This window comes from Heterocephalus glaber, unplaced genomic scaffold, assembly GCF_053883595.1.
Source record: "Heterocephalus glaber isolate CG9 unplaced genomic scaffold, H.glaber_assembly_v1.0 deba00001673, whole genome shotgun sequence".
Lineage (NCBI taxonomy): Eukaryota > Metazoa > Chordata > Mammalia > Rodentia > Bathyergidae > Heterocephalus > Heterocephalus glaber.
In genome coordinates, this window is record NW_028258410.1 from 3,320,274 (window position 1) to 3,340,253 (window position 19,980).

At 39.4% G+C, this 19,980-nt stretch overlaps 3 pseudogenes; all 3 read left to right on the top strand.

Annotated features, from left to right (window-relative positions):
* Window positions 1-223: 223 nt before the first annotated feature.
* On the top strand, window positions 224-1,144 carry LOC147822091 (olfactory receptor 2L3-like; annotated as a pseudogene).
* An 8,652-nt stretch (window positions 1,145-9,796) lies between these two features.
* Window positions 9,797-10,734, top strand: LOC147822092 (olfactory receptor 2L3-like; annotated as a pseudogene).
* A 1,328-nt stretch (window positions 10,735-12,062) lies between these two features.
* LOC147822093 (olfactory receptor 2L5-like) lies at window positions 12,063-15,199 on the top strand (annotated as a pseudogene).
* Window positions 15,200-19,980: the final 4,781 nt, after the last annotated feature.

The following is a 19,980-nucleotide window of genomic DNA, read 5'->3' on the forward strand; positions in this document are numbered from 1 at the left end:
TTATTTTGATAAATTTACAGATGTATTATATTTTGTTAAAATATGTTTGCCATCTTCAGGAAAATGTGAGGTAGAAAATGCAAGTCATTTTTCAAATATTTGTTCTTTATTCAAAAGCTATGATTGAGTCGTTCAACTATTGAAATAATGAATTGAAATAACTTCTTATTTATATGTACCAAATCACTGCAGGTGCTCTTAGGAAAAGCTAAACAAATGCCTGATGAAAAATTATAATGAGACCTCTACTGACCTCATCCTCCTGGGCCTGTTCCCATAAAGCCTTGGCCTTTTCCTCTTCTCTCTCACTGTCCCCACCTTCACGATGGCCCTGGCTGGCAACCTGTGCATGGTCCTGCTCATCCTCCTGGATGCCCAGCTCCACACACCCAGGTATTTCCTGCTCAGCCAGCTATCTCTCATGGACCTCACTTACATCTGCACCACTGTGCCCAAGATGGGTCGGTTTCCTCTTTGGAAACAAGTCCATCTACTTCATTGAGTGTGGGGTTCAGTGTTTCTTTTTTGCCATGTTAGCAGGTTCAGAAGAACCTATTCTGATGTCTATGACCTATGACTGTTATGTGGCTATTTGATTCCCTCTGCACTACACCATCTTTATGAATGGAAGAGTGTGTGCTGATGATCCTGGGATCCTGGGCAATGGGTACTGTCAACTCCTGTGCTCACACAATCTCCTCTGTATCCCTTCCTGCACTTCCAGGGCCATCAATCATTTCTTCTGTGATAGCCCAGCCATGGTGACTCTGGCCTGTGTGGATACCTGGGTCTATGAGTACACTGTATTCCTCAGCACCATTATCTTTCTCCTGTTCCCTTTCATGGCCACTGTGGGTTCCTATGGGAAAGTGCTCCTTGCTGTCTGGTGGATGAGCTCACGGGAAGGCAGGAAGAAGACCTATTCCACCTGTGGCACCCACCTCACCATAGTGACTTTCTACATTGCACACTTTGCTTACACTTACCTCCAACCAAAGTTCTTCTGGTCTACAGAAGAGGACAGGATTTGGCTGTCTTCCACACCATCTTCATCTCAGTGCTCAATTCTGTGATCTACAGCATGAGGAACAAGGAGGTGCTGGGCACCCTGGAAAGAGTATCGGGAAGTTCTGCTCTACCATAATGTAGGTAAATTTCTTCATCAGTGTATGCATCAGTGGATAGGCACTAGAAAAAATATTCAGTGCTAAGCCCTCAGAAAGTAGAATTATAGTTTAAGATTATAAAATTCTGATGTATGACATGATAATAATTATGTGATATAGTATATACATTTTTGCTTTATCTGTTCTCCCTTTACAAAAAAAAATTGTCCTGAAGTTTTTGTCATTTGGGGGATGATATTTTATTATTATGGAGATTTTAAATTGGAAAATGCAGAAAACTTTGCAGTCCTTTTGATTGTGTTTTGTGATCAAAAACTTTGTTGAATATTTTAATGTTTAAATATTACAATAAAAAGCACATTGCTGTGAATCCCCCACAAAATACTCACACTCCTTTGAACACACTTATCCCATTGTCCTTGCTACATTTTTTACTCTGACCTCTCAAAATTTGTGTGATTGGATAAATCATGATATTGAGTTTTATTATGTGTAGTAGGAATATATAAAGGAAGCCTACCTGAGTTCACATCTTCACCTACACATGCCGATTATGACTGTACATTTGGAACACACACTGACACAGTGTGATGGCACAGAGGACACAAACTTCCTCCACCTCATGATTACTACTAACTCCCATCACCTGCTGACCCACTGAATCTGTGTTCTCAACACATCACAGCTCTAACTAATGATTTCCATGGGCGTATAAGATTTCTACCTAAAATGCAGTGCATTTTGAGTGCCATTGGATAAAAATGGAGCACAACACATGAATAAATAGAATATTATCTGTCAACTCTTGATTCTTCAATGAAACATAACTTAATACATGGATGCCCATATGTTAATCACAGAAATCAATCCATGTCCTTTTCAATCTGTGTAGAAATGGATTGTCCTTATTTCACAGGTCCTCCACAGTGTTTTTGAAACAAGGTGTTACTGTTTTTCCTAGGGTGGCCTTTAGTTTGTGAGCTCAAGCCATCCTCCTCCCTCAGCTTCCTGAGTGTCTAACCCTTAGGCATGTGCCACTGCAGTACATAAACTTTCGTCCCCTGAGCCTTGCTCTTTGGGACACAGAATGGGCTTCCTTTTAAAAAATGAATGAGTATAACCTTTCCTCTAAAGAGCTGTGTGCTGTAGTGAATACTTTCTGTGGGCTAAAAAGAGACATTCAGAGATGAGTAAGAGCAACAGATTCATTTCACATAAGTTTTGACTTCTGATTTCTTTCCCTTTGAGCCCAATCTCCTGCCCATCTGTGCTCACTGAAGGGTAACAGTGTGGAAGGTGAAGGCTGGGTCCTGGCCCCTGCACAGCACCCTCAGGATAACAACACCCTGGGTCTCCTAGGACAGGTGGGGCTAAGGGGGTGTCCTAGTTCTCCCATGTCCTGGCTGCCTCACCCTGTGTTACCCACACAAGGCCTTTGACACCCTGGAGACTCTGCTGCCCTGTTCAGACCAAGATCCCAGGTCTCACACGCTCAGCTCCATCTGTGTCTCCTCCTCACGTCCCAGGACCTGGGCCAGAGAGCCAGAAATGCCACTGAGAAAGCCCAGGGTCATGGAAGCCTTAACCAGACCAGGAGAGCTGCTCCTGAACGGGGGACAGGAACATGAGGATGAGCACTGAGGGTTTTCCTGGGTGCTGACTAACTCAACCCCAGGATTGCAGAAAGGCAGAAGAGGGGAACTTGCTTCTCTCAATACTGGCAATGTGGAAATTTCTTATCACAAGGAATTGTAGGCTAATATCATAATAATATGGAAAAGGAAGTGTTTCTTATTTTTGAAAATGAGACATCATTTCTTCATGTGCTGCTCAAATTTGCAGAAAAAGAAAAATTGGTGAGTTGCTGCTTACCAGAATACCAGGTACTTCCTAAGCACTCAGTACAGTTTAGGTCACATAAATGCTTCCACATCACTCAAAATGGAGAGACAATTTGACAGTTTTAGGACAACTTCATTCATGATTACTTTCTCTGAAAATAGTTTAAAATTTTTTCATTATGAGGTATTTTTAAATTTTAAAGGCCTATTATTCTCAACTTGTAAGGTCACTCATTGGTTTCCTACAAGACTACATTTTCCTTGTCACACTAATTGTAGTAAATGATGAAAATGGAATTAGGAATCTGAAATCAACTACAGTTCTTAACTAAAACGTAAAAAGTAAGTTCATTTCACTTTAAACAGGAAATTGAATGCAGCCAATGCTTTTTGTTGTTGCTTTTTATTGTAATGAAGTATGAGTAATTATTAATAAAGAAAATATGAAAGCTGTTTAATAAAAAATATTGTAACAAAACATATTAGAGAATAACAATGGTAAATACACAATATCATGATCTTAAAAGAATATTTTTCATTTACTAATCTATCTTTCATCTCATTGCATAATACTATACCTTCTTTTTGCATAAATCATTTTATTAACAAAGCATCTCAGATTTGTATAATTTGAACAGATTTTCCTGTTTTCACCATATCTATTATTTTATTTTGTCCTTACTTACACTTTCAGTTTCTCACACCAGAGAAATAATGCAATACATACACACATGTGTTTAATTTATTTCACTTTAGGATGTTCTCAAGGTGCACCCATGAGCTCAGAAATATCTCAACTTTATCCTTCTTTATGACTGAATAGTATTCCATTATGCAAAATAACATCTTTTGTATGCATTTATCATTGACAGACATTTGGGTTGTTTGAAAGATTAAACTATTACAAACTGTGCAGCTATAAACATGGGTGCACACAAGTTGCTGTGGTTTAATTCTTTTAATTCTTTGGGAAAGTTACTCAGAAAGGAAATAGTGAAGAAGATGAAATACATAGGAATCAATCTCCCAAAGGCAGTAAAATAACTTTACATTGAAAATTACAGTACTCTGAAAAAGGAGAGTGAAGAGGATATCAGAAAATGGAAAGACACCCCTTGCTCTTCCCTTCCTCTTCGTTAAGAAGAAACAATATAGTGAAAATGCCCATGCTGCCAAAATTGTGATACAGATTTAATGCAATTCTTATGAAAATACCTTTAGCAAACCCCACAGAGCTAGAGAAATTATGCCTAAAATTCATTTGGAACCAGGAGAGACCTAAAAAAGCAAAACAATACCGGGTGAAAAAGGAAGGCAGGGGGCATCACAATCCCTGATTGAAATTATACTATAGAGATTCTGTGTTTAAGACAGCATGGTACTGGAAAGAAAACAGACCCAAGGACCAGTGGAACACAGTAGAAGATGCAGAAAGAACCCCAAACATACTCAGCCACCTTATCTTTGACAAAGGTGGCAAACACCTTCACTGGAAGAAAGGTGGCCTCTTTCATAAATGGTGCTGGGAAAACTGGCTTTCCACAGGCTGAAGATTAAAACTAGACCCATGTGTCTGATACTTTAAAGGCATGAAGAATCAACAGGACAGAGGAGGATCTGGTCTGAAGTTGTTACTGTAGGCGATTCCCAGTGCAAATCTGAGACTGAGTTCTTGAAAGGCAGTGCTCTTTCCCACGTGGGTGTGAGATGAAGGCCCAGCACTAAGAGCTGAGGGCCTCAGATCACTGGTGATGTTTGCCTCAACTGCATTCATTGTCCCTAGGCTGGTGCCCTGTCTTTGTCAGAGCCAGAGGCATGGACCCATGAGGAAGGCAGGGTGTGTAGGATGGGAGGTGTGTGGTCAATTCAGCTGTCTTTTCTCTCTGAGACATTGCACAAGAGAGTTCAGACACATAACCAGTAGTAACCATGTTACAGAAGTTGTGTTGACAAAGGTGTCCCACTAGCACTCTTTTCTGAGTGTGAAGGAGACAGGGGATGTGTGACAAGTTTGGCTTAGGTATGGTGATTGGGGAAGTAAACACAGCAGGTGGAAAAATGTGAAGTGATATTATCTCTATTTCCCAGTGGGGGCAAAAAAGTATGGCATACACATTCTGACACATATAGATACATAAACATGGGAGAGCAGGGGGCATGACAGGGAGTGGTCATGAAGAAGTCTGTGACCAAGAGGACCTGTCCTGCAGGAGTGTGAGCCCCACCAGGCAAAAGGAGAGAGGCTCTCATCATTGCTGAGAGGCAGCCTTTCTTTCTCTCTCACCTCAAATGCCCAATTCTCTTAGATATGCTGGCAGGAGGACTTCCCAGACACCAATTCTCATGTGTTCTCTCACTTGTAGAATCTGGAATTGATCATATTAATTTAAGAGTACAAATCTCTTTGTCTTTTTCTAATGTTAACTGAATCATTTTCAGATTAAAAACTAAAATGCTGGTCAGGCTTGGTGGCATGTGCCCCTAAACCCAGATCCTGGATAAACTGAGCCAGGACTTCCATAGTTTCAGGCTAGCTAGGCAATTTGAGGAGACTGCATCAGCATGAAAATTTAAAAGTCCTGGAGATGTAGCTCAGGTGGAGCTTGCTCATCTAACATATGCAAGATTCTGGGTTCAGTGCTTAGCATTGTAAAAGGAAGAAGAAATTATACATAATACCACTCATATTTTTGATATAAAATGAAGTTAATTACATCAAAACCAATGTAAAGTGGTGGACACCAGGATTTCTGATTGGTAGGAAATGGGGAGAAGTATGTTAAATGATACAACTTTGCAGTTAGGTAGGACATATAAGTTTAGATATCTAATGCATAGTCAAAGATGATAGGTCATAATATTGTATTGCATATAAAATTTTGGTAAGAGTAAATTTTAAACATTCATATTGCTCACAAGGAAAGAGGAATATGGAAGCTTCTATATATGAGAATTTGCTAATACACTAATCAATTATTTGCATGTATCTAAACATGATAGTTCTCTTCACACATAAAAGAGAGAATAAAGTAGAGAATATAAAATACATTTAATAAGAAAATATATAAAAACAGAACATATTTTGACAGAATAATCCAACACCAACCTTAATAATCATAAATATCTTTGTGATGAAGTGTGATTCATTCTGTTTTGTAAAACAAACATCAATGAACATAAGGAAAACATAAGCTCCAAAGTATTACTTGTGATTAAATTCAATACTCTACTCTCATATATAGATGATTCATCCAAATGAAAAAAACAACTCACAAGAAACAATGAAATTAAACTGCAGTATAACTAAATTGTACTTAGGCATTTTGAGAATTTTCTTTCGTAAAAAACCAACTCATTAAACTATTTCCAAATTGTCTAAAATTGTGTTTAATGACTTAATTTAGCATTTGAAAATTAATGTAGCTCACTGTATGTAAAATAACAATGAAACAATAATAAATATCAATAACAATAGAATTTACAGGAGCCCAGCAACATTAGGAGATTAAACTACACACTTTTGAATGAGCAGTGTGCCTTTTAAGATATTAAAGAGAAGACTTAAAAAGTTCCTAGAGTTCCATAAAATTGAAAATAAAACACTCTGTAATGTAACACTATGTAAAACCTTGAAGATATTCTGATGATATTTGTTGGTATTAGCATCTGTGTTAGAAAATCAGACCAATATCAGAAAGGAAACCTAATGATACATTTCAAAGTAATGAAATAATGAGAAATCAAACTCCAAATCAATTGAAGTGTATAGTTAATAAATATTAGAGCAGAAATTAATGAAATAAAAGCTAAAAGACAATACAAATGATCAATGAAACAAAGAAAAGTTTCTTTGAAAAGATAAAGGAGATTGTTCAATCCTTAGACAAACCCAGTATTATCTATTTTAACATTAAAGCACTGTTTTGTGATTTAATAATTGTTGTCAATATGAGAACAATTTGATAACAAATAGTACCTAAGGCAAATTAAATATTTCTTCAAATGACAGACATTTCAAGAATTTCTTCCAGTGTGCTGTTAAATTTATCATATTGCACTGTAATGCAGTAAGTTTGGTACCCAGTAAACTCAAAACTGGCAAACCAATGGAGACACATTCTAGTGATGCATGGGATGAATAAGGAATTTTTTAATCACAGGTCCCATCGGACTGAGATACAGTGACCCTGGGAGAGTCTGAGATGAATACCTGGATCTCCCCAGGGACTGGCCCTCAGCACCCAAGGAAGCACTGAGGACCTGGGGGCTCCTTCCAGGTCTTGGCCCAGGCCCAGCCTTCAGCAGGAAGTGGCTTCTGTGATCCCAATCCAAGAGGACTTCCCCTGGAGCACGTGGGCTGCAAAGCATCCACATCAGGATAGCTGGTTTCTGGGCTCGAGGCTCACTGTGGAGGAGCCTAGCAGAGGTGCGTGCAGGCTGTAGGGACTCGGGAGGACAGGGCAGGCTCTGCTTACTTGGCCTTGGGCTGGGCACCCTGTGTCAAGGGGAGGACAGGGTTGGGCCTTGGGTGTGGATTCGTTGCAGTTCTTGGGGGTTCAGACTCTCAAGAAAGAGCTTGAAATAACAAAATAAGGGGGTAAGTCATTTAAAATATAATCTTTTTTAACAAGACAACTTTAAAGGCAATTTTATTTGGCTAACATAACATTAAAGGACAGAAACATAAATAGATCCTTGATGATTGATAGATTTTTCCTTAAAATGGATAAAGTGAACTCGTTCATGAAATGCATTAAAGCATTTTCTAAATATGAAAATGGTTTATATCTAAAGCATAAATTATCATAAATTGTGGGAAAAGATGAGAGTGATTCTGAATATGTAATGTGAATTGATAGGAAAACTGATAAATCCAGAGCATGGATTATATTGTGTATAAATTACCTTTCTTGATATATAAATATACTAATACTGTGGTATATATTCAATTATCCTCTCTTCTTGAAAGTATGGCTGCTTTAAATAATAATAACACTATAGATATGATATATTAAAATTTTTATAAACTCAAATGATATTACAAAATGTGAGATTTCATTGAGTATTAAATAAACTAAGATATTTATAGGTGAAACCATGCTTCAGAATAAATGCTGTTCATGCAAAAAGAGCAGGTGATCAAGGCTATACCTGTGCTGCACCTTCTGGGCACAGAAAACACTGGGGACAGTTTGACAATTAGTGAACTTGGACTTGGTAAGGTGAATTATATTCTCTCAGAGTAGGAGCATTTTCATTCAGTACCATGAGGTCTTTAAACAGATATAGATAGCTTGGCATGAACCCCATTGACCCTGTGGATTACTGTCTACATTGAAAACTTTCCATATTTAATCTAATATTTCATATTTAATTCCATATATAATCTACTTAAGAAAATGAGTGAAGTAACCTGTGTAAGAATGATGAAGTTGAAAAATGAAATGGATCTAGAGTTTCAGGCACAGTCACAGCAAGTTTACAGTCAGAAATACTTTTTGTACTGACTTATGAATATGGCCCTGGGTTTGAAGGGAGCACAGGATGTTTGTGACAATGACACTGGGACACATGTTGGTGGGCTCAGGCTGGTCCTGTGAAATCTGATGGAAGAAGCTGCACTTGAGAGTCCCACTTTTCCAGAGACCCCTGTAGTCAGGTTCCAGTACTCACCTGCCCAGTGTGTGATGCAGGCCTGAAAAAAAGAATATACTAAGAGACAGAACTAGGAGAGAGAAAATGGGATGCCAGGATGACCAATGCTGATGCAACTGACAAAGGTGCTCAACAGTTCCAGGCATTGATTTTATTGGCAATGAATTGAATTAAAGGCACTTTGTGGTTTCTATGGAAGTTAATGTAAACAAGGCTCATAAAAGACAAGACAAAGCATCCTCACATTAGGAAGAGAATAGACAAAAAGTATGATTGTAATTAGAACACTGTCCTTCTAGTCCAAAAGTTTTAGATGTGGGAATGGAATTTGGGTGCAAGTTACTCTGACCTTGGAATTTAGGCTTTGGCTAGACTCACTACTATAAAAATGCCAATTGTGGGGTTAACTCTTTACAACCTGCCTTGGTCATAATCAATGCTGGGAGCCAGTGGGTTCTGTGTCCTGGGAAGGCTGATCTGGTCACAGGGTTATAAAGTTTCTGCCTGCAGGTGATTAGGAATGGTCGGTCTGCAAAGCTCTGGGTCATTAGGATAACCTGCCAGGCACATAAATAGAGGAAGTGAGTTGTTGGCAAAACACTGGAGAATTTTCTTGTTTTTTTATGCCATTTTCTTTTTTGATATTTATATTACTTAAAAGTCTATCTTTCAGTTCCTTATAAAATTTCTAGTGAAGCAAACTTAAAAATTACTATACAGATGCTAAAAGTTTATAATCTGCTCTTAAACAGGAAGTAAAACATCCCTAAGTGTCATGAACAAGTATTAAAATTTCAGTCTATAATTGAGATACTTACATTCATTTACATATTTTCACCTGTACTGTAAGGTTTCCTACTGAGAAAAAATAATTTTGTAAATGAGCATACTATCTGAGTTTCAATAAAGGCATTAGACAAAAATGTAATTTTGATAAATTTACAGATTTATTATATTGTGTAAAATCATGCTTGCCATCTTCAGGCAGATATGTGAGGTAGAAAATGGAAGTCTTTTTTCAAAAATTTGTTCTTTATTAAAGAGCTAAAATAGTTAAAGCTAAATAAAAAAGTTGAGCTAAAATGTCAGTCTTAGTAATGACGTGAAATAACTTCTTATTCATATATACCACATCACTGCAGGCACTCTCAGGAAAAGCTAAACAAATGCCTGATGGAAAACTACATGAGACCTCTACCAACTTCATCCTCTTGGGCCTGTTCCCCCCAACAAGTCTTGGCCTTTTCCTCTTCACTCTCACCATCCCCGCCTTCATGATGGCCCTGGCCAGCAACGTGTGCATGGTCCTGCTCATCCTTCTGGATGCCCAGCTCCACATGCCCATGTACTTCCTCCTCAGTCAGCTCTCCCTTGTGGACCTCATTTCCATCTGCACCACTGTGCCCAACATGGCTTCTGATTTCCTCTTTGGAAATAAGTCCATCTCCTTCATTGGGTGTGGGGTTCAGTGTTTCTTTTTTGCCACATTAGCATGTTCAGAAGGACCTATTCTGATGTCTATGGCCTATGACCGTTATGTGGCTATTTGCTTCCCTCTGCACTACCCCATCTGCATGAACTGAAGAGTGTGTGTGCTGATGATCCTGGGATCCTGGGCAATGGGTGCTGTGAACTCCTGTGCTCACACAGTCTATGTCCTCCATATCCCTTACTGCAGGTCCATGGCCATCAATCATTTCTTCTGTGATATTCCAGCCATGGTGACTCTGGCCTGTGGGGATACCTGGGTCTATGAGTACACTGTGTTCCTCAGCACCATCATCTTTCTCCTGTTCCCTTTCATGGCCATTGTGGGTTCCTATGGGAAAGTGCTCCTTGCTGTCTACTGCATGCACTCACGGGAAGGCAGGAAGAAGGCCTCTTCTACCTGCAGCGCCCACCTCACTGTGGTGACTTTGTACTATGTACCTTTTGTTTTCACTTATCTTCTCCCAAAATTCTTCCTGTCTCCAGCAGAGGACAAGGCTTTGGCTGTCTTCTACACCATCCTCACCCCAGTGCTCAACCCTGTCATCTACAGCCTGAAGAACAAGGAGGTGCTGGATGCCCTCAGGAGAGTGGCTGAGAAGTTCCATTCTACAACAATGTAGGTAAATTTCTGCCTCAGTGTAATTGAGCAATGTATAGGAATATGAAAAATGTTTAATGTCCTGGCCTCAAAACTTAGAATTAAGGTTTAAGATTTTTAATTTTTGAGTACAGCATGATAATAATTATGAGTTCTAGTATATACATTTTTTTTTCTTGTCTCACCTTTCTGTAAATATATTGGACATGAACTTTTTTCACTTTACGGATAACATTTTGTTATTATGGACATATTGAAATGGAAAATGTGGAAAACTTCACAGTCATTTTGAATGTGTTGTGTGATCAAAATCTTGTTGAATATTTTAAGTTTAAAATATTACTGTAGGGCCAGGGATTTAGCTAAGTGACACTGTGTTTACCTCCCAGCCACAAGGTCATGACTTGGATTCCCAGTACCAAAAAAATATATACTGTAAAAACACATTGCTGTGAATCCCCCTCAAAGTACTCACACTATTTTGAACACACTTATCCCATTGTCCTTGCTACTTTTCTTACTCAAACCTCTCATAATTTATGTGATTGGATAAATCATGATATTGAATTTTCTCATGTGTAATAGGAATATATAAAGAAAAGCTTCCTGAGTTCACATCTTCACCTACACATGCCGATTACTACTGTACACCTGGAACTCATACTGACACAGTGTGATGGCACAGAGGACACAAACTTCCTCTACCTTGTGATCACCTCTAACTCCCATCACCTGCTGACCCTCAGGATTTGTGTTCTCAACACCTTGCAACTCTAAATAATGATTGCCATCAGCATATAAGATTCCCACCTAAAATTTGGTGTTATGAATAACACTGGATAAAAATGGAGCCTAACACATGAAAAAATAGAATATTACCTGGAAAATCTTGATTCTTCAATGAAATATAACTCAACACATAGACGCCCATTTGTTAATTATAGAAATCCATCCATCTCTTATTCAATCTATGCAGAAATAGTTTGTCTTTATTTCACATGTTGTCCACAGTGTTTTTGAAACAAGGTGTCACGGTTTGCCCAGTGTAGCTTTAGCTCCTGGGCTCAAGCAGTCCTTCTGCCTCAGACTCCTGAGTGTCTAACCCTTAGGCATGTGCCACTGCCATATGGAAATATTTGTCACCTGAGTCTTCCTCTTTGGGACACAGAGTGGGCTTCCTTTTAAAAATGAGTGTGTACCACTGTTCATCTAAAGTGCTGTGTGCTATAGTGAATAATTCCTGTGGGCTAAAGCGAGACATTTAGAAATGAGTAAGAGCAACAGCTGACTCCTGATTTCTTTCCATTTGAGCCCAATCCTCTGGCCATCTGTGCTCACTGAGGGGTCACAATGCAGAAAGTAAAGACTGGGTCCCTCTTCCTGCACAGCACCCTCAGGTTGACACCACCACAGGTCACTTGGGACAGGTGGGTCTCAGGAGGCATCCTGGTCCTCCTGTGTCATCACCACCTTGCCCTGGGTCACCCACACAAGTCTCTGGGCTCCCTGGAGACACAGAAGGTGTCATGACAAAGCAAAGCAGGACACCCCAGGAAGGTCCCTATGAACCTACCTGGTCCTCCCCACTGCAGCCTGGAGAGGTCTCAGGGCTCCCAGGGCTCTGTCCTCACCTTAGCCTCAGGCCAGGCCAAATCCTCAGTGATGGGCCCCTTCCTGTCGGTCTCAGTGGACATTCCCCAGGGACATAGCCATCCTTAGACTCAGTGTGCAGCTGCTGGAGTAAGGAATCCTGGTTGATGCTCAGTTTCCTTGATGTCTCTGAAATGCCAAGTTGGGAGTGAGAGGTTTATATGTACATTTGTCAGGACATAACTCAAAAGATCCACTCAGAAACATGACTGTGCTCTCCTCTGACTGTTGGCTCATATTCCACTGAGTGGATCTGGAGATCGGGGAGAGGTGGTCAGGGCACAGGGTGAGAGAGTGCAGGGTGGACAGACCCACTGATGTCCAGCTGAGTGCTGGCAGAAGGAGGGTCAGTTGGAGGTGGCACTGATGGAGCTTAAGACTCTTGCTGATGTTCCTTTCAACCCACTCAACTTCCTGGCCACCTTGACCTGAGCAGCTCTGTTTCTCCTAGCCCCTCCACTATGATCTTCCTGACTTGAAGCTGGCTGCCCATCAAATGCAGTCCTGAGCCAAACTAAACCTCTCTCCTCTATGATGTGGCTGTTCGGTGTGTCCTCCAGCAAGTTGAAGGATGGTCAGTGCAACAGTTACCCAAGGAAGTCAGTGGTTCAAAGTGGGGAGGATTTCTGGTATGAATCCTAATTTTACATTTATTCATTTTATAGGAGAAATTCTGTTGTGTGCTTGAGAGAACTTAGCTTCAGAATCAGATTGGTAGTTGAGTTTGAGGACCAGTCCTCGTGCAGCAGAAATCCTGCATTATGAGGTGCAGATACCAAAAGCTAAATCAGATCATTGTGAGCCTAATCTCTAGATCAGGTGGCAGTAATTTCATTATTCTCTCCTTCTTTCAGTTTCACCTACCTACCAAATATCCATTATATTGGAGTCAAATACCTGGAAATTATAAATAGTATTTCAATATGAAAAGATGTAATGGACCTTATGGTAAAAGGAAAAGAGTACTGGTTAAATTACCAAAATGTGAAATAATAACTTAGGCTTCAAAACTTAAAAAAGCCTTTTGGAAATGATGCTTGCAATGTGTGCATAGAAGCTGTGTTATAGTTATCCAGTTTGTATTCAAGTACAATTTGTGCCAAATTGAGTGCTTATAATATTCATTTACTGAACTTATTTATCATTTTGCTTCCTGGACAGTACACACACTTTCAAAATATAATATTGATAATATCTGTCTTAGGGACCAGCAAAAGCTTTTTGGAGAACCAAATGGGCATGGTTCACAGAGACAATCTGATCTCGATGTCACTGTGCGGTTATAGGTGAAAACAACCATGTTACATGGATGCTGACAATTTGGTGATGTGATGGCAGCATTAGTGGTGCAGACTCTAAACCCACACCACTGTCCAGTGCTGTCCTCAGCCCAGTCACACCCTGAGGGTGCACAGTATGTGTTCCCATGGGCAGCCGGTAGGCATCCATGTTTGTGTCTCTGCACAGTCAGAGAAACCTAAGCAGCCAGAGTTTACCTTACTAAAGGTTAAGGCCTGTATTTAATGCATATTTAATGCCTATTTAAAGCTCATCTCTCTGCTCTGAACATGTAAAATAAAGCAGAAGTCATCCTCAATCCAGAAAAAAATTCAAAGAATATATCAATGCAATCAATTTATGTGTATCAAAAAATGTCTTCCCACTTATTTCCATACTTGTTTTTTAAACACTAATGCATCCTTGGGAAACTTCCTGAAAGTATATAATTTAGAAATGTCTAAGTGCACACAAAAAATAATTACTGGGTATTGTAATTTCCTTAATATAATAAAAGTGGTTCTTTATCCCATTCTAGACAATGGAAAGAAAGCACTTGCAAAGTCCAATAAGATCAGTTAATATTAATCAGTAAAATGAAATAGAACACTGTGCTCTCACCATGCCTTCTCCACTGGATTCTGTCAGGAAACTGCTGAGAAGGGGAATCACACTGGGTTTGCACACACACTGTGAGAATGCTCCTCCCTGACTTCTTAGATTCTACAACAGTCATTTTACAGTGTGGTGAATTCTAGTTCACCAAGATGAGTGCAGAATATGAGTCAGTATAGGTAGGGAGACTCAGGTGGGACCAGCATTGTAACTTCCAGTTTCCTCTTTGGAAACAAGTCCATCTCCTTCATTGGGTGTAGAGTGCAGAGTTTCTTCTTTGCAACTTTAGTAGGTTCAGGAGGACTGATCCTGATGTCTGTATCCTATGACTGTTATGTGGCTATTTGCTTCCCTCTGCAATACCCCATCAGCATTAATAAAAGAATGTATGTGCAGATGATGCTGGGATCCTGGGCGATTGATGTTGTCAACTTCTGTGCTCACACAGTCAAAGTCCTCAGTATCCCTTACTGCAGGTCCAGGACCATCAATCATTCCTTCTGCCGTGTTCCACCCATGCTCACTCTGGTTTGCATGGACACCAGGGTCTATGAGTATACTGTGTTCATGAGCACCACCCTCTTTCTTCTGTTTCCTTTTCTGGATATTCTGTGTACCTATGGTCAGTTCCTTCTTCCTGGCTACCACATGCAATCATGGTAAGGCAGGATGAAGGCCTATTCCACCTGCAGTTCCCACCACACTGTGGTGACTTTCTCCTTTCCACCCTTTGCTTACAGTTATCTCCACCCAAAGTCCTTCCAGTCTCCAGCAGAGGACAAGGTTCTGGCTGTCTTCTACTCTTCCTCATCCCAATACTCAATCTTGTGATCTACAGCCTGAGGAACAAGGAGGTGCTAAGGGCCCTGAGAAGAGTGACTAAGAATATGCTCTGGGAAAATGTAGGTGAATTTGTGCCTTGCCTTTGTATATGCAGCAGTTGATCACTACTTGAAAAACAATATCCACTGTGTACACTGAATTTAATCTGTAATACTGCAAATTCATCCACTGTGGCAAAATACTTATATATTCTCAACCCTAATATTAATCTTTATTACTTCTTTCCCATCTAATAATGGTCATGGGTTTTTCACTAGTATGAATTAATTGGCTAACATTTAAAATGAAAATAGAATACAGTGAAATCTTTGTAAATATTTCAAAGTTAGAATGAGATCAACAACTTAGTTGAATGTTCAAATTTTTGAAACTAGTATTTTAGCAGTTACATTGCCATTATTCCCCTCAGAGTCCTGCCCCACATTTGAACTCACTTATCCTATTGTCCTTGCCAATTCCTGAAGCAGTTTCTAAGTCTCCTTTCATGAGGGCCTTTAGCTGTGCTATTGTGGCTGTCCTGGTGTCCAGAATACATTCAAAATGTTTACTTCACATGGTCAGTTTTACTTTTGGGAAGATCCAGGTTCTCATAGTGCTAGATTTGTCAAATCGGGCAGATGAGGACACACTGTCAAGTTTTTATTAACCTACCGTTCCCATTCATGGGAATTGACAGCAGCGTACACTATAACTTTTATCATTTCATAAAGATACTTATAAAAGAGGACTTGTAGAAGTGTTTCAGAGAGAGGCAAAAATAATCGAATAATGAATGTGTCTTTAAAGTAAGGAGAAATGTTTTCAAGGTCATTAGTGCAAACGTGTCTTTTACTGTAATCATTTTTAAAAATTTAAGCATTCATTGTATATTGTGATCAATCATTGTGTTGGTGTGTCAATTCTATAATTTTTTTACTCTTAATTTTAGTAAATTACCACAAAATTAAACTAAGTATTTGTAATGGACAGGTCTAACTGAAAACAGAAAATATTTCATTTATTTAATAATAACGTACATTCATACTGTATGGTTTCTATACAACTTACTTGATTTAAAATGATTTATTCTCAGGGTATATTCTTAGGCATGCTGTAAAATTATTTTTCATTTCCTAAACACTCAGAGAAACTTATCATTGGGAAATTATGGAGGGATTAAACTCAGAATGAAGGGGAACAATTCTTTTTTTCTTGAGACAGACCTTGGATTTACATGATTAAAGCATTCTGAAGTGATACACACCCTGTTTGCCTACATTTCAATAATAATGTCTGTAAAGTGCCAATTTATTTTTTTACTTTTTACTGTGAGTGAAATGTTGTTTCTGTTCAAAAGTGAATATTTCTGGTAAAATTGTTATTGCCCAAAGACAGATGGAAAAAAGTAAGCAAAATATTGCTCAGAAAAAGTCTTGGCTAGCACAAGCTGGCAGTGGTTGTGTGCTGTATTCTGCTTGTGAGCACAGTGTCTTCTCAGACTAGAAGATCTGTACTTGAATAGATGATATGAACATGGCAATGGACAGTAAGAGTCTCCTATGATACTGACTAATTAAAACCTTTGATTACAAAGTGGCAAATGAGTGTGACCTTTTCCTCTCAAAAATTTTGAATTGGAAATTATTTATCACCAAATGAAATTTTAGGCTGACAACCAGATAACATGGGAAAGGGCAATATTTCTTGTTGAAAATGTTTTATCACTCATGTGATGATCACATTTGGTGAAAATCAAAACTTAGGTTTTTGCTCCTTGAGACTACCATCCAAGTACTTACTAAATATGCAGCACACTGTGTGGGACACAGACACTCCCATTCCACTCAAATGGGGAAACAATGGGAAAGTTGCAGGTTAACTTCTTCCATTTTGTGTTTTCACTGAAATACATCCAAACAGCCCTTATATTTTCTCATTTTGTTCTACTTTAACATTTTAAAGACCCATTCATTACTCTAAAGTTTTGAAGCCAATCATTGACTTCCTCCTGGAGTTTATTTTCTTCACATTTTCTTTCTAGAAACTGAATGTAAACAGAATTTAGAAGTGAATCTTATCAGCCAAAGTTCTTAAGTGAAAACTGAAAAATGATTTCACTCCAATTTAAACAAGAAATAGCATAGTACAAAGTGGATGAAAGTCTTGAAGAAATGATACTTCATTGTGGATCTGACAGATTCCAGGCTCTTGTGTACAGCAATCAAAGAACTGTGAGTTTAGCATAGAAGAAAACAGCACCTATATTTAGTGAAAATCAGGAAAACACATGCTCAGGGCAGGTCTGTGGCAACAGAATCAAGAATATGGCATGAACAGAAAAGTGGTGTTGTGATGACAGGGGTAAAAGGCATACAGAAAAAGCAAGGTTTCAGATTTTAGGAGATGTGCATCCCAACTCCAGTGATTATCACTGGGTCTCTGGATGATCCTCCTCTCAGGACTTCTTCATCAGCTATGAATTAGATTGAAGGGCATGACTGAGAAGCTTCTGAGTCATCTCAGTGGCACAATACACACATGCATTTCTCAGAATTCTTTCAGATGAAATTACATATGTGAGATTCAGTACATATGCATGAACTTTGAACAAGTTTAGAAAGGCAAAAACGTTACTGAAGGTCAGAACATGAGATATAACACATATGTACTCTGCCCTTGAGCTTTAGAGATTTCCTGGGTCTTTGTCATTTTATTTTTGATTCTCTGATAATGGGAAGAGGACTGGCTCTGGGATGTTGTCAAAATTCAGGTGAGGAGAGGAGGAGGTCTCCCAGCCCCAATTGTGCTTTCTCTACTAGTCCCTGCTGGAAGATCTTGTCCCTAAAAATCAATGAAGGGTGGAAAAGGGTGAAGGTTCATCTTCAATGGCTATCTCCTGGTGAGGTTTTTGCTGGCTCTACCTATGTAGACACAAAGGAGCGCCCTCCCTGTCTGACATAAGGTATGAGGGGAGCTGTGTTCCTCTTCTGTGGATTTCCAGATGAGCCATGGGTGTGGAGCCAGGCTTTGATCTTGGGCTTGGGCTACTCCAGTACTTTAATTGTTATCAAATAAGAAGCATGTTTGAGTATGTAAATCTAAATAGTAAGGTTATGGAAGCATTAATAAAGGCCATGGCTGGGACAGTAACCCGAACCCCAAATTCAAGATACTGCATGAGGGATCTATGACTTAAGATGTTTCTTGTAGATCTTGGAAGCATGGTCAGCCAGCTTTTGTGCAGTATCTTCTACTATTTCAAACTGACTGACTCAGAAACTACATTTCTCTTTAAGAGACAAACATGACCCTCTGTTTCAGGAGTCAGATCTAGTGCCCTACAATGGGGCATGGCTACTGCTGCCAGTTACTATATTTGATTTTGAAGGATGGCAAGACAAATTTGGGCAAGTTTGTCCAGGCTACTTGTCATGTTCTTAGGTAATTATTGATGAAGGGGGAAAATGTGATCAGATAAAAGGTATGTAAATGATCACTGTTTATTACCTGGACTAGAGGCAATTTTTAAATTATTTATTTGGTTTCCATAAGAAACAGGAAAAAATATAATGTTGTATCTTGTGATAAGGACATCAAGTGTAGCAAACAAAAAAGTATCAAGAGTATCCACACAATTTACTTAGAGAGAACAAGTTTTACTTATATGGTTTAACAGTTTCATTGGGGTTTTTTCCTGAATAAAACATAATTTGAAATCATCCACTGGATCAAAGATGTACAACGTTTGTGGTCTCCTTTTTCATGTTCTAGTATAGCAGGTGGCTTGGGTTTTACCATGGAGAGGTGAATACAACTATCTATTCCTTGTACCTTAATGACAGAAGGAGAGATTAAAAGGGTGTATAAGTACTTATTTATTTAGGGGAGAGTCATTCCTGGGGCCCATTCTTCTTCAAGGCCTTGATTAAGATCTGGTTACTAGGGAGGTCTTCAGGTTGACAATTATAGTTAGTGCCCAGAAGTGGAAGCCTCTTGCCTCCATATTTCTGGAGGAGCTTTTGGAACATTTCCAGATGGCCATATGTTGAAGGAGCTGGGAAGTTTTGGTGTCAGTGAATCAGATGTTATAAGGGGCATTTCAGAAAGAATCTCAAGTGGGATGAGATGTAGTTTGGATCTGGGAGTTGCCCAAGGCCTCAGTTTAGGGAAGTGGGAACAGATCCAGTAGCTTATGGTCAGTTCCTTGACATAGTTTTGCCAAGGTTCACATGAGATTTTGATTGACTTGGTAAACTTTTCTTGATCATTAGGACCTCCACACAAGGTGGAGATGGTACCTAATTCCCAGTGCTTTGGCAACTCCTAGTATAATTGAGATATGGAAACCAGGAAAGAACTGACAAGAAATTTAAAAACTATAGAGCCATTAAAGAGAAATTGCACAATGTAGAGAAAGGAGGGAACGATCTGCACTTTCTCCCAGGCTCCTGGCTCATGGCTCAAGGGAAACAGAGACTGAATCTACAGAGACAAAACAAAACCTGGGAATTCCAGAGGGTTTCAGGGAGAAACATGGGGCTGGAACAGACTGGCAGGTGCTGTGAGCCACAGAGAGAGTAATGGATTCTGCTCTCATATGTGTTTTCCAAAGGAGAAGAGCTGGTGAATGTCTCCTGCTCAAGTGCACGTCATATCTCCTGAAGAGAATGAGAACACTCACACACAATTCTGAGGAGGGGCTGATTGTTTGAATCCAGTACTGAAAGCAACCATGGGATGCGTTCAATTCAGATCTCCCTGTGTTACTTTCCCATAGAGACTGGGTGAGAAACAGTCACTGTAGACATCCTTGATCAGGGAGATGTGATCAGGCTGAAAAGAGAGACCTATAGGCCTTTAAACTAAAAGTCACAGGCCCTATATCCATGACCAGAGACGAGGG